This window comes from Triticum dicoccoides, chromosome 1A (genome assembly GCF_002162155.2).
Source record: "Triticum dicoccoides isolate Atlit2015 ecotype Zavitan chromosome 1A, WEW_v2.0, whole genome shotgun sequence".
Lineage (NCBI taxonomy): Eukaryota > Viridiplantae > Streptophyta > Magnoliopsida > Poales > Poaceae > Triticum > Triticum dicoccoides.
The window spans coordinates 374,806,240-374,816,727 of NC_041380.1; the positions used below are offsets into that span (position 1 = coordinate 374,806,240).

Genomic DNA, 10,488 nt, shown 5'->3' on the forward strand with positions numbered 1-10,488 from the left:
GGAATTTGAGATGAAGGATTTGGGTAAAACCAAATTTTGCTTAGGTATTCAACTTGAGCATCTTCCCTCAGGAATCATGGTACACCAATCTGCCTATATCCAGAAAATATTGGAGAAATTCAATATGGAGAAATCCTATCCATCTAAAACTCCTATGGTGGTTCGATCTCTAGACGTAGAGAAAGATCCGTTCAGACCAAGGGATGATGGAGAAGAGGTGTTGGGACCTAAAGTTCCATACCTTAGTGCTGTTGGAGCGCTTATGTATCTTGCAAATTGCACAAGACCTGATATTGCATTTGCAGTGAATCTACTTGCTAGACATAGCGCAACTCCCACTAAATGTCATTGGTCTGGAGTGAAGAATATCTTTCGATATCTCCAAGGCACAAAGGATCTTGGCCTATTTTTCCAGTTCCAGAAAAATCAGGACTCTAATGTGATTGGATATGCAGATGCCGGCTATTTGTCTGATCCCCATAATGCCAGATCGCAGACCGGCTTCGTGTTCCTACATGGTGGCACTGCTATATCATGGAAGTCTTCGAAACAGACTCTGGTGGCAACATCTACCAATCATTCTGAAATAATTTCATTATTTGAAGCAACATGCGAATGTGTATGGCTTCGCAGAATGATAAACCACATACAACAGTCATGTGGAATGGGTTCGATAAAATCACCTACCATTATCTATGAAGATAATGCGGCCTGTGTAGCGCAGATGCAAACAGGATATATCAAGAGTAATATCACCAAGCATATTTCTCCTAAATGGTTTTCCCCCATAATCTTTAGAAAAGCGGGGAAATAAGCATTCTGCAAGTCAAATCATGCGACAACCTTGCTGATTTATTTACCAAGTCTCTACCACATTCTACATTCCAGAAATGTGTTCATGGAATTGGTATGCGAAGACTTAGGGACTTGTAGGTGTCAGGGGGAGTCTCTTCTTGAGATATCCTTATTTTAATGATATCACATTATGCTATTTTTCTTTGTGAGTATATGTTTCAGCATCTCATCAAAGATTTTATGAAGAACTTTTGAAGGAGAATATTTTGAGATGATAGAGCTTTCCGGACAATCTTGAAGATGATCTACATGATCAAGCGTAGATTAGGGGGAGTGTTGAGATTAATTCTGTAAAAGGGAAATCTTCCCTTGCCCAACGGCCAAGCGGTTGCATCCGCGGACGCCTGTGTCCCGGCAACCGACGCATCTCTCTGGAACCGACGCCTCCTCTGGATCGTCGTGTCTCTCCAGGAGATATATAAGCATCCTGTAAACCATCATCAAGAGATTCGATCATTCTGATTCAAAACACAAACAACTCCATGCCAATCCCTAGGATTAGAACCACACCTACTACAATCGAACAACAAGAGAACTCGCCTTGCTCGATCTCTAGCCAAGAATACGAGGAGACGGGGCACAGAGCAACCAAGCCGCATCATTACCGATGTACTACACAACCAAGAGTCCAAGACACGACGACGACCATAAGACTGACGGGGTCAATGTACCGCCCTACCTATAGTGCCTAGAGAAGTCGGCAAGTGGGTGGCAGGACTTAGTCGATCCAGAGGAAGAAGTCGCGCCAGAAGCATTGGTGATAGCATACATTGCACCCCGGAGGGCCATGACCTGAGCGGCAACCCCAACCAAAACCGAGTCGCCCCAAGCTCCAACTTCTAGGACTCCGTAAATACCTAAGGCAGCGCCTTCATGAAGGGCATGCCGTCGTGACGCCATCGCTGCCTGTTCCGATGAACCGGAACAAGGGTGGTCGGGGTGGGTCGAGGGCGGCGGCGGCTAGGGTTCGCCAGAGCCGCCCCCTTAGGGCAGCATGAGCGTGTGGGGGTGATTGCTGCCTACGGTAGGAAAATGCGCGTACAAGCCCGTGGTTTATCAATAAAACTAGATCATTGATGGCGCGCGTTGCTGCGCCCGTCTATTTCTACAATGAAATGATAGGTAGTTGATAAATAAATGACCACATGAAATATATTGAATTTACCTAAACATAACCATACATTAGTTGCTGCGCCTATCTATTTCTACAATGAAATGATAGGTATTTTGATAAATAAATGACCACACGAAATATACTGAATTTACACATAAACATACATTAGTCGGTAATCCAAGAAAATCTCATATATATATACTTCATAAAGGCAAGGTCACATATACAAATTGGCTTGGTATAGCAACATACAGAACAATATAGATAGTAAATACAACTAATCAGTACAGATAATAGGCAATAAGAAATACTCCCTCTGTTTATAAATATTAGTCCTTTTTAGAGATTCCAATATGGACTACATATGGAGCAAAATGTGTGAATCTACGCTCTAAACTATGTCTATATACATTCGTATGTAGTTTATATTAAAATTTCTTTAAAAACTTATATTTAGGAACGGATGGAGTAGATTGTATACATCATGCCTAAATGGAATCTTCACATGCCTCTACCAAAAGGCCACCATGTTCCGAAACAAAGAAGATTTATGTCTGCCTAATGCAGCTGGCTGTTTCTTGTGGAGGGCATCACATTCATAGGACAAACATCCTAACAAGAATTAAATTAGTTGCAATATCAAATAATGATATATACTAAATACTACCATACAAGCAGTAGCAGGGATATGCGGTAATCATACTTTTCCTTTTTGTTTGGTGTTTTGTTAAAGATCAATCAGGCTGAAAGCTATATGTAATAAAGTGGCAGACCGGCAATTCCATTTTATACATGAAAATGCTTACCAAAACAAACCAACATGGAAAATGGTGTCACTACACTTGTACGAATTAAGTAAGGTCTAAATTAAAATGTCAACCAATCAGCAACCACCTGTGTCGCTTACAGAAAAGATAACTATCCGGTCAGGACAACATAACTGATATAGCAAAATAACATCATGTATAAAATGGAAGACAAAGAGTTCTACACCAAAAGTGATAACTGAAATAAAAGCGAAGATATGCGTAAGATGTCAGTATACCTAGCGTGTATCCAGTGCGTCATAGTTGAGCTGCTCAAGCTAGATATCATTACTTAGTTATGCATTAGTACTGAAATAAATTTCAAAGAAGATTCAATCAAATTTTATTGCATCAGCACATATAAATACATAAAAGACGAACTTGAATTCTCTTTGAAAACATAACATTCGTTCAATCGGCAACAACATGTTTTCTGCAACACTATTGGAAAAGTTGAACAATAACAATACCCATGATTGACATGCTCGCTTCTTGTGTTGTTGTTTTTCATCTGACACAGAGCTATTGCAAGTTCGAACTATCTCTACCACCGTTGTGAAACCTTATTCAACAACCAAAAACAATTTTTCGCAAAAAAAAACAACCAAAAAGAATGTCCTAAATTTAAGCCCAGCTAGAGCGATTAGGTTTTTTTTATCTCTAGGAAATATATACAAAGGGCTAGACGTTCTAAAGAAAGACAGTTACAGAAATCTGTAGCAAGCATTGCTTTCTGCTTAATCTTTTTGTCATACCTCGGAACTGTTATAAGCAAAATGAGTATTTATGAGGTCCAGGAAAATAAAATGGAACCAGTGTTTATGTTCTTGAGGCCAGCTTATAAGGTTCAATCATATTCGCCCCACGGTTGCCGTGCCATGACATGGTGAAAATAGATACTGAGTTTGTACGCTTGTACTCATGAATTAGAAAGCAAAAACAATCGTACCTAATTTATAATCTTCATGTAGTACTACTGCAACTCATAACTGAAAAAGGACCACATGATTTAGATAAAGATAACCTATACGATGTTTAAAAGTAAATTTCCTCCATAAATATTTCCATTACCTCATATCACAATGTTTTGACCTGCAACTGCATCTGTCAGTTCAGGAGAAAATTCACAGATTCAATGAAATATTGTCTGGGGTTGAGTGGAAGACTTGTGAGAAACAAAGCTTGCAAATTTGTAGGAATGGATTGTCTAGTTACCTTGCAGAAGGAGATTTCACATCAACATCAGAGGAGGAGAGGATGTACTGCATAACCAGAAGAGGATTTTCAGCTACAGATAAGCATTGCCGAAGATTTTTTTTCTAAGATATTGTGACTGCAACGCAACATTCAGAAATGAAATCGGCAGTATTGTACCTTCCACGGAGTTAACCGGTTTCCTATCGTGGCCTTCTGCCTACAATCCCAAACACAGACATGTCAACATTCTGCTATTGTTACTCCCTCAACATGTACACATTATTTGACAGGTTACAATGTATCCTCCACTTACAGATTTCAATCCAAGATATCATTGCTCTGGACGGCTATGGTGTCCTCGAGCTGCAGTATCTTGGACATGATGCTCATCACGCGCTCCCGAACCTCCAGTGTGCTGCACGAACCTGCCAACAATAAGCACCACCAAAATGAGCCGACACTGCCGTCCCCATGGGCAACCGGCAAACGGACACAAGACGGTCGGCAAATAGACGGCGAACCTCACGACGGTGCCCTTGGTGAATCATGGCGCGCCGGCGTCCAGATCCGGCTGGAGCAGGATGGTGTAGCTTCCATTGGCGATCTGCTCTTGAGTTGCCTTGAGGTCTCAGCATGCTGGAGGCGATCTTCTTCCTCCCGTTGGTTATCACAACCAAATCACAAAATAGTAATGAATATGCAAAATAAATAAGAGAAATGCATAGATGTTTAGTAAACCTGGTTAGATAATTGATTCTTGAATTTGTATGGGTGCAGTTTCCCCTCAGAGTTAAATGCACAAGATACTTAGCATCAATTCCTATGACAAAACTGAATCGCCTTCCAAGTTCCTTTTTCTGTTATAAATAAACTAAACAAAAACGTCTATTCTTTTTTGTTCTGCTCAATCCAGTAAAAGTCTAAAAGAGAAGAATTCAATTAAAAACGCATCACCAACAATGTGCACTACGAAAAGCAATTAAACCACACATATAATAAATAAGAGAATTCTGAATTTATTTGGAATACCTAGGACAAGTAGAAAAAATATGTATATTATGGAACTCACATATTAAATCCAGTGTATCTACCATAACCATAGCAATGTCTTGGGTGATTCTCACATGGGGCCTCCATCTCTAGCCTAGGCATATTGCGAATGGGGAAAGGCTGGTTGTACCTGTAGGCAAGGCATGGATGTGCGGAAGCCATCTAGGACGGCAATCGCACCGCACATGTGGACGCTGAATCTGGTGGCACCGCCGGCGGACGATATGGCTAGATATGATAGGCGATGCCACAGGAGGCGATGACCTGCTTGATAGGGAGGAACAGGAAGGAATTGAGGTCGAGACCGGAGGCCTAGGTCGGTGACAGCGGCGGGAATCGAGATGGGGCCGCAGGCACCACCCAGTTGCGATGGATGCGGTTTGGATCCATAAGCGCGGCGACAAGCCGCCGGATCCGGCCCCGACTCCTTCACCCGCCGGCGGTCAAGCGCGTGCGGGCGCAAGTCCTGCGGGCGGACAGAAGAGAAGAGGTCGGGGAGAGGAGGAATTTTTTTTCTTTTCTTTTTGAGGTGGGGCGAGGAGGAGTCGAGGCAGATAGATTGGCATCAGGAGTCGAGGCGAAGATATGGGCCAGAAAACCAAATATCAGCCCAGTTAACCACAGTGGGCCAAAAAAGCTACGGGAATAGCTGCCTTTAGGACAGCCAGCCCACCTCGCGAAAAAAATCATGTTGACAGAAGATCTAACGGCCAGGAACGTTTAGCACATGAAATCGAACGGCTAGAAATGCTAATGGCCTGAGAGGGCTGAAAGGGTGCTCAGTTTTAATATATCTAAATGGTTTATCAAGCTGCAGGAGCAATAAAAGGGAGCTTAGATGCAATGCCAACTGGAGATTGAGTTTACCATAAAAGCCCGTGTATTGCAAGACCTTATTCACTTCAATTTTCCTCCAGAGAAGCAAGCATTTATGATGCTAGTGGAGATGTCATGAAAGAATCAGATGATACCATTGAAATGCGAAAAATGTTAACCTGGTTAATTTCGTCTCTGGCATTAATGACCCTATACTGTTGCAACCCATAAGTCGGCCGCTCGTAGTGGGTAGTATGATAAGTTAGTACTTCATAATGCATAGTATCGTATACTAGTACCTCCATAATACATAGTATCGTATACTAGTATCTTAGATGACATTATTTATCGTCATGCATGAGATAACATTTATTATGATTTATTATGATATGGTATCATGATATGATATCCATCCCTCTTTATCTTCATTTAATTCTATGTCATCTCATCAAAATTGTCTAGTTGGCATACATGATACTAGCTACGATACTTTCATTACAGACAGCCTTAACCAACAATCGATGCCTTTATTTGTGCTCTGAGCCAAAGGTAGAAGTCCAAAATGCAGAAATCCTTCTTTTGCATTTCTTGGGTTCGATTTTTTGCAAATTATTAGTAATACCTTTAACAGATCCTGAATCGCCTGGCAACAATATTTTTTGTTGATTTGGATGACAAGTTCTGCAAACTTATGATAATTAATTAATGACTTTTTCACCCTCATCATTTAACGTTGGTCCACGTATCACCAATGGTACCTAAAGCTGGAGCCTGGAAGAAAAGTCATCTCATGTTCATATTTGTATCTCAATTATTACTGTACAAGTCCGGCTGCTAATTGTGGCAAACTGCTTCAGTGACTATGTGCAAAGAAAATGTTGGTCTTAGCTAGACATGCTTGGGAAGAGCTAACAAACATTAGACCGCTCAGGTGTGCAGCGGCTTACAGGAGGGAAAGTGGGAAAGCTAATGGACTAGAGAGACAAGTTAAATTGCATATAGAACATCCCACTCCCACTTGTACTGTAAAACACTCAAATCATAAGTACAATGCATACAGACTTCCGATAAATGAAATTTTCTTTTTGTTACATAGGCAAACATAATCTAACAAGCAAAGCATATACTCCCTCCATTCCTAAATACAAGTCTTTTAAGAAATTCCACTATAGACTTACATACGGAGCAAAATGAGTGAACCTATATACTCTAAAAGGTGTCTATATACATCTGAATGTAGTCTTTATAGTGGGATCTCTAAAAAGACTTATATTTAGGAACGGAGGGAGCATATATGTATGTCAAATATGAAAACAGAAGCAACTTATTCAAGTATAACAACTTTTTTATAAATAGGCCCATCTTAAACCAAATGGTTTCTCTCAATACCACTCTCTAGGATGCCTCCAGAATTGAAAGACTAGGATGCCTCCAGAATTGAAAGACTAGGATGCCTCCAGAATTGAAAGACTAGGATGCCTCCAGAATTGAAATATTAACATTAAAACGTTTCGTCAAATATACACAGCCGTTTATATCCCACTCCAGCTCCCTCCCTAGTCTTCCACCATTTACACAATAGGTGTTGCACCAGGCGGGAGTGTTAAGAATTCCTTCAGGAACTCTGGATCATCCATGCCCTGAAGAAAAAAAAATGCACAGGCAAGGATTAACAATGAATCAAGTAACCAACATCATGTTACTATAAACGTACTATACGGCACATGATATACCACTACCTTGAACATATATCGTATGTTATCCTCCTCAGCTTTCTCCTGTAAAATAAGGGAAAAGGCTAAAAATTAATGACACAGCACCAAAAGAATTTAATGCTCACCAGGAAATAAAACACCATACATCCTCATCGTAGTCGATCCAGTCTCCACTACAACATCCAGATGGCAATTCCAAGTGACCAGCAGTGTATGCAGCAGCATTGTTGGGGTGCTTCATACGAATACTTCCATTATTTACACAACCATAGCAGTGGCCTTTATAAGTTACAAAAGAGGGGGAATCGTTTAACTGCCAAATAACCAACCAGGAACAAAAACAATAATAATAGATAGTTGAAGGTAAAAAAAACTGTGCATGAACCAGTTTAAGATATTGCAAATGTGAAGCTCAAGGATAATGGATGAGATGAAAGATAACATGATACAAGCAGAAAACGAAGAGGTAAATACATTAAAGATGATATACCACAACCAGAAACACATTTGCACGTATATCTTCCAGGACTGTGGCCAGAAAATGTATTTTAACAATATCAATTAAGATGGAAGTATATCATACCATTATCATTAGGTTTAACCATACAGAAACAGCTGACAACCAATTTTTCATCTTCTTCATTCACAAATTTGACTTCGACTTCGACAAAGAATAGATTGTTGGTGCCACATCCAAAAGCATCAGCTCTTTTAGTCTTCGTAGTGAAATTGAAATGATAGTACCCCTGGCCCTCGGAGATATATTGGTACTTCATAACATCTTTCAGTTCATGTGCTAGATCCTAAAATAACACCATCGGTCAGATCAGCAACTGTGACATGATAATCTGTAGTAGGACAGAGAGTGAGGTTGGGAGGGAGAGCAAGCTAACCCCAAAACGGTTGTGATCATCATTATACTTGTCCACTAAAGCTTGAACTAATAAACGCATTTCACTATGGCTTTCTTCGATCATTTGTGATTTTGGGCCGTTCCTCCTACTGCCATCAGGCCAGTACATAGCCTCTCGTATAGCAATGTCCATTAGAGAAACCCCATCTTGCTCCTTGAACCTAATTCAGATCAGAGCATTTATACAGTTAGTAGATTGTACTTTCTCACAAGGGGGGATAATACAAAGTGATAAACTGATAATAAAGGACTTTGCTAATGAACCAGCCCAACGCATGGTTAGGGTGAATCAGTTTCATGGATAGGGGCCAAACAGCTACCAAGTTGCTTCTAACACAGCTCAAGGTAGCAATCAAAAGCAAAATTGATGTGCTTACAGCTATAAGTTCCCAAAATGCATATAACTCTTAAAAATAGGTATCCATCTTTCATTAAGATTCACAACTCAGTGTGCTCTTATTGTACTGTTTGAACGATTAACAGAACTTGTTTGGTCTCGCTACAACAATATTTAGTGCATGGGGCAGCAGAGTTACCATCTACATTTACTTTGTTAATTTTGAGACAGGCTTATGATTTATGCTCTATTAATTTTAACAACTCTCTTACATATAGAAGTTACTTAAGTGGTTTCAGAACAGGAATTAAAAAACACAAGCAAGTAACCTTTTCAAACTTGTCAGTTTTCTAGTCTAGCTTAGGGACATGCAGTCTTTTCCTGATCAGTGTTGTACAAATTGTGATTAGGTTTTGTTGCCTATATACACCATAAAAGCATGTACTGTGTAACCATGTTAGGATATAATAATAAGCTGCAAGTGTGCACACAACACACTTGAAAGTAAATAATGAAAAATCCATAACAAAGTTGGGAGCTGAGAAACTTCACATTGTTGGATGCCGGCGGTCCTCAAGATAGCGTTCAATAGCATCGTGAACTTCTTGCAATTTCCTAAATGGCCCACCCACATGAGGATATGTATGGAAAGACCCCCTGCGATCAATTCTGATATAGAAGGTCATCGGCCAATCAGTAGGTGTCCGAGCCAGAATTGGCGACCCAAGAGTCGAGGATTCCATAAATGTTGTAGTGCTCAGCAACTTATTTAAGTGCGAGACAGATGGTTCTCGTCGCAACTGTGCAGGTCCATGTTCCTGACACCTGAATTAAGTGGAACAATTGAGCAGGGTCAATAAGTAGAAGCAAGATCAATTATCTTATTTAAGTTTGTTTTGCTTTCTGAAAAGAAAAAGGTTGATGGATGCCACCAGCAAGCAACTTGCAATCTACCATACAGAAATTCAAGTGAAATTCATAGGGATGCAGATAAACTAGAACCATCCCTCACTAGCGCAACCCCCAAGCAATCGACAAACAAACAATTCAATCCGCGCCTTTTCTGTCAGACAGTCTGCTAGATCAGAAGTAGAAAACGAGTGACGAAGCGAGTAGACATACGGTGCAGAGCCCAGCCGACGGCGGGAGCGTCCTTCGGAGCGGCCAGGGCGGGAGAGGCATATGGTCGGCGCTGCCGCAGGCGTGGCCGGCGCGGCCAGACGCAGAGACTCCCCATAACGGCCTGCCCATGGCACGGGTCTGTGGTGCGCCGTCCCGGGCAAATTGATCCTGACGCTGCTCCGCAGGTAGGCTGGGCCGGCCGTGGCGTCCGCGACTTCCAGAGGGCGGCATGGGAGACGACGGGGACGAGGATTAGGGTTTCGTTGGAAGGCGAGAGAGGAGGCAAAAAAGAAAAGTGCAAGGAAAACGTCCCGCGTTCGAGCGATGGAACCCTCGTTTAGTTGGCGGGGCGCGTCACGTTTGCTTAATTACTTGTCTCCCGCGGCCCCGCCATCTTTTTCTCTAAACTAGATAATACCCCACGCGTTGCTGCGGTATTCATAGTGCAAGCAATATGAATTAAATATTAATAAATATAATTTAAATACAATATCAAGAATAGATGTACATGTATGTATACATTATTAGCTAATCATATAAGTTCACTATTAGAAGAAATATGA

General features: G+C 41.1%; 1 long non-coding RNA gene and 1 pseudogene across 6 annotated transcripts; both read right to left on the bottom strand.

Moving 5' to 3' along the window:
- Window positions 1-1,996: 1,996 nt before the first annotated feature.
- LOC119274243 lies at window positions 1,997-5,523 on the bottom strand. 6 transcript variants are annotated; one of them, XR_005135090.1, is made up of 7 exons: window positions 4,494-5,523; window positions 4,286-4,397; window positions 4,150-4,189; window positions 3,991-4,037; window positions 3,847-3,879; window positions 3,725-3,764; window positions 1,999-3,084 (listed from the first exon to the last, which is right to left on the bottom strand). It is a non-coding gene; the product is annotated as an uncharacterized LOC119274243 (long non-coding RNA). The 6 variants fall into 6 exon arrangements; XR_005135079.1 differs by having other exon boundaries at window positions 2,001-3,764; XR_005135086.1 differs by having other exon boundaries at window positions 1,997-2,581; window positions 3,015-4,037.
- A 1,370-nt stretch (window positions 5,524-6,893) lies between these two features.
- LOC119274261 lies at window positions 6,894-10,246 on the bottom strand (annotated as a pseudogene).
- Window positions 10,247-10,488: the final 242 nt, after the last annotated feature.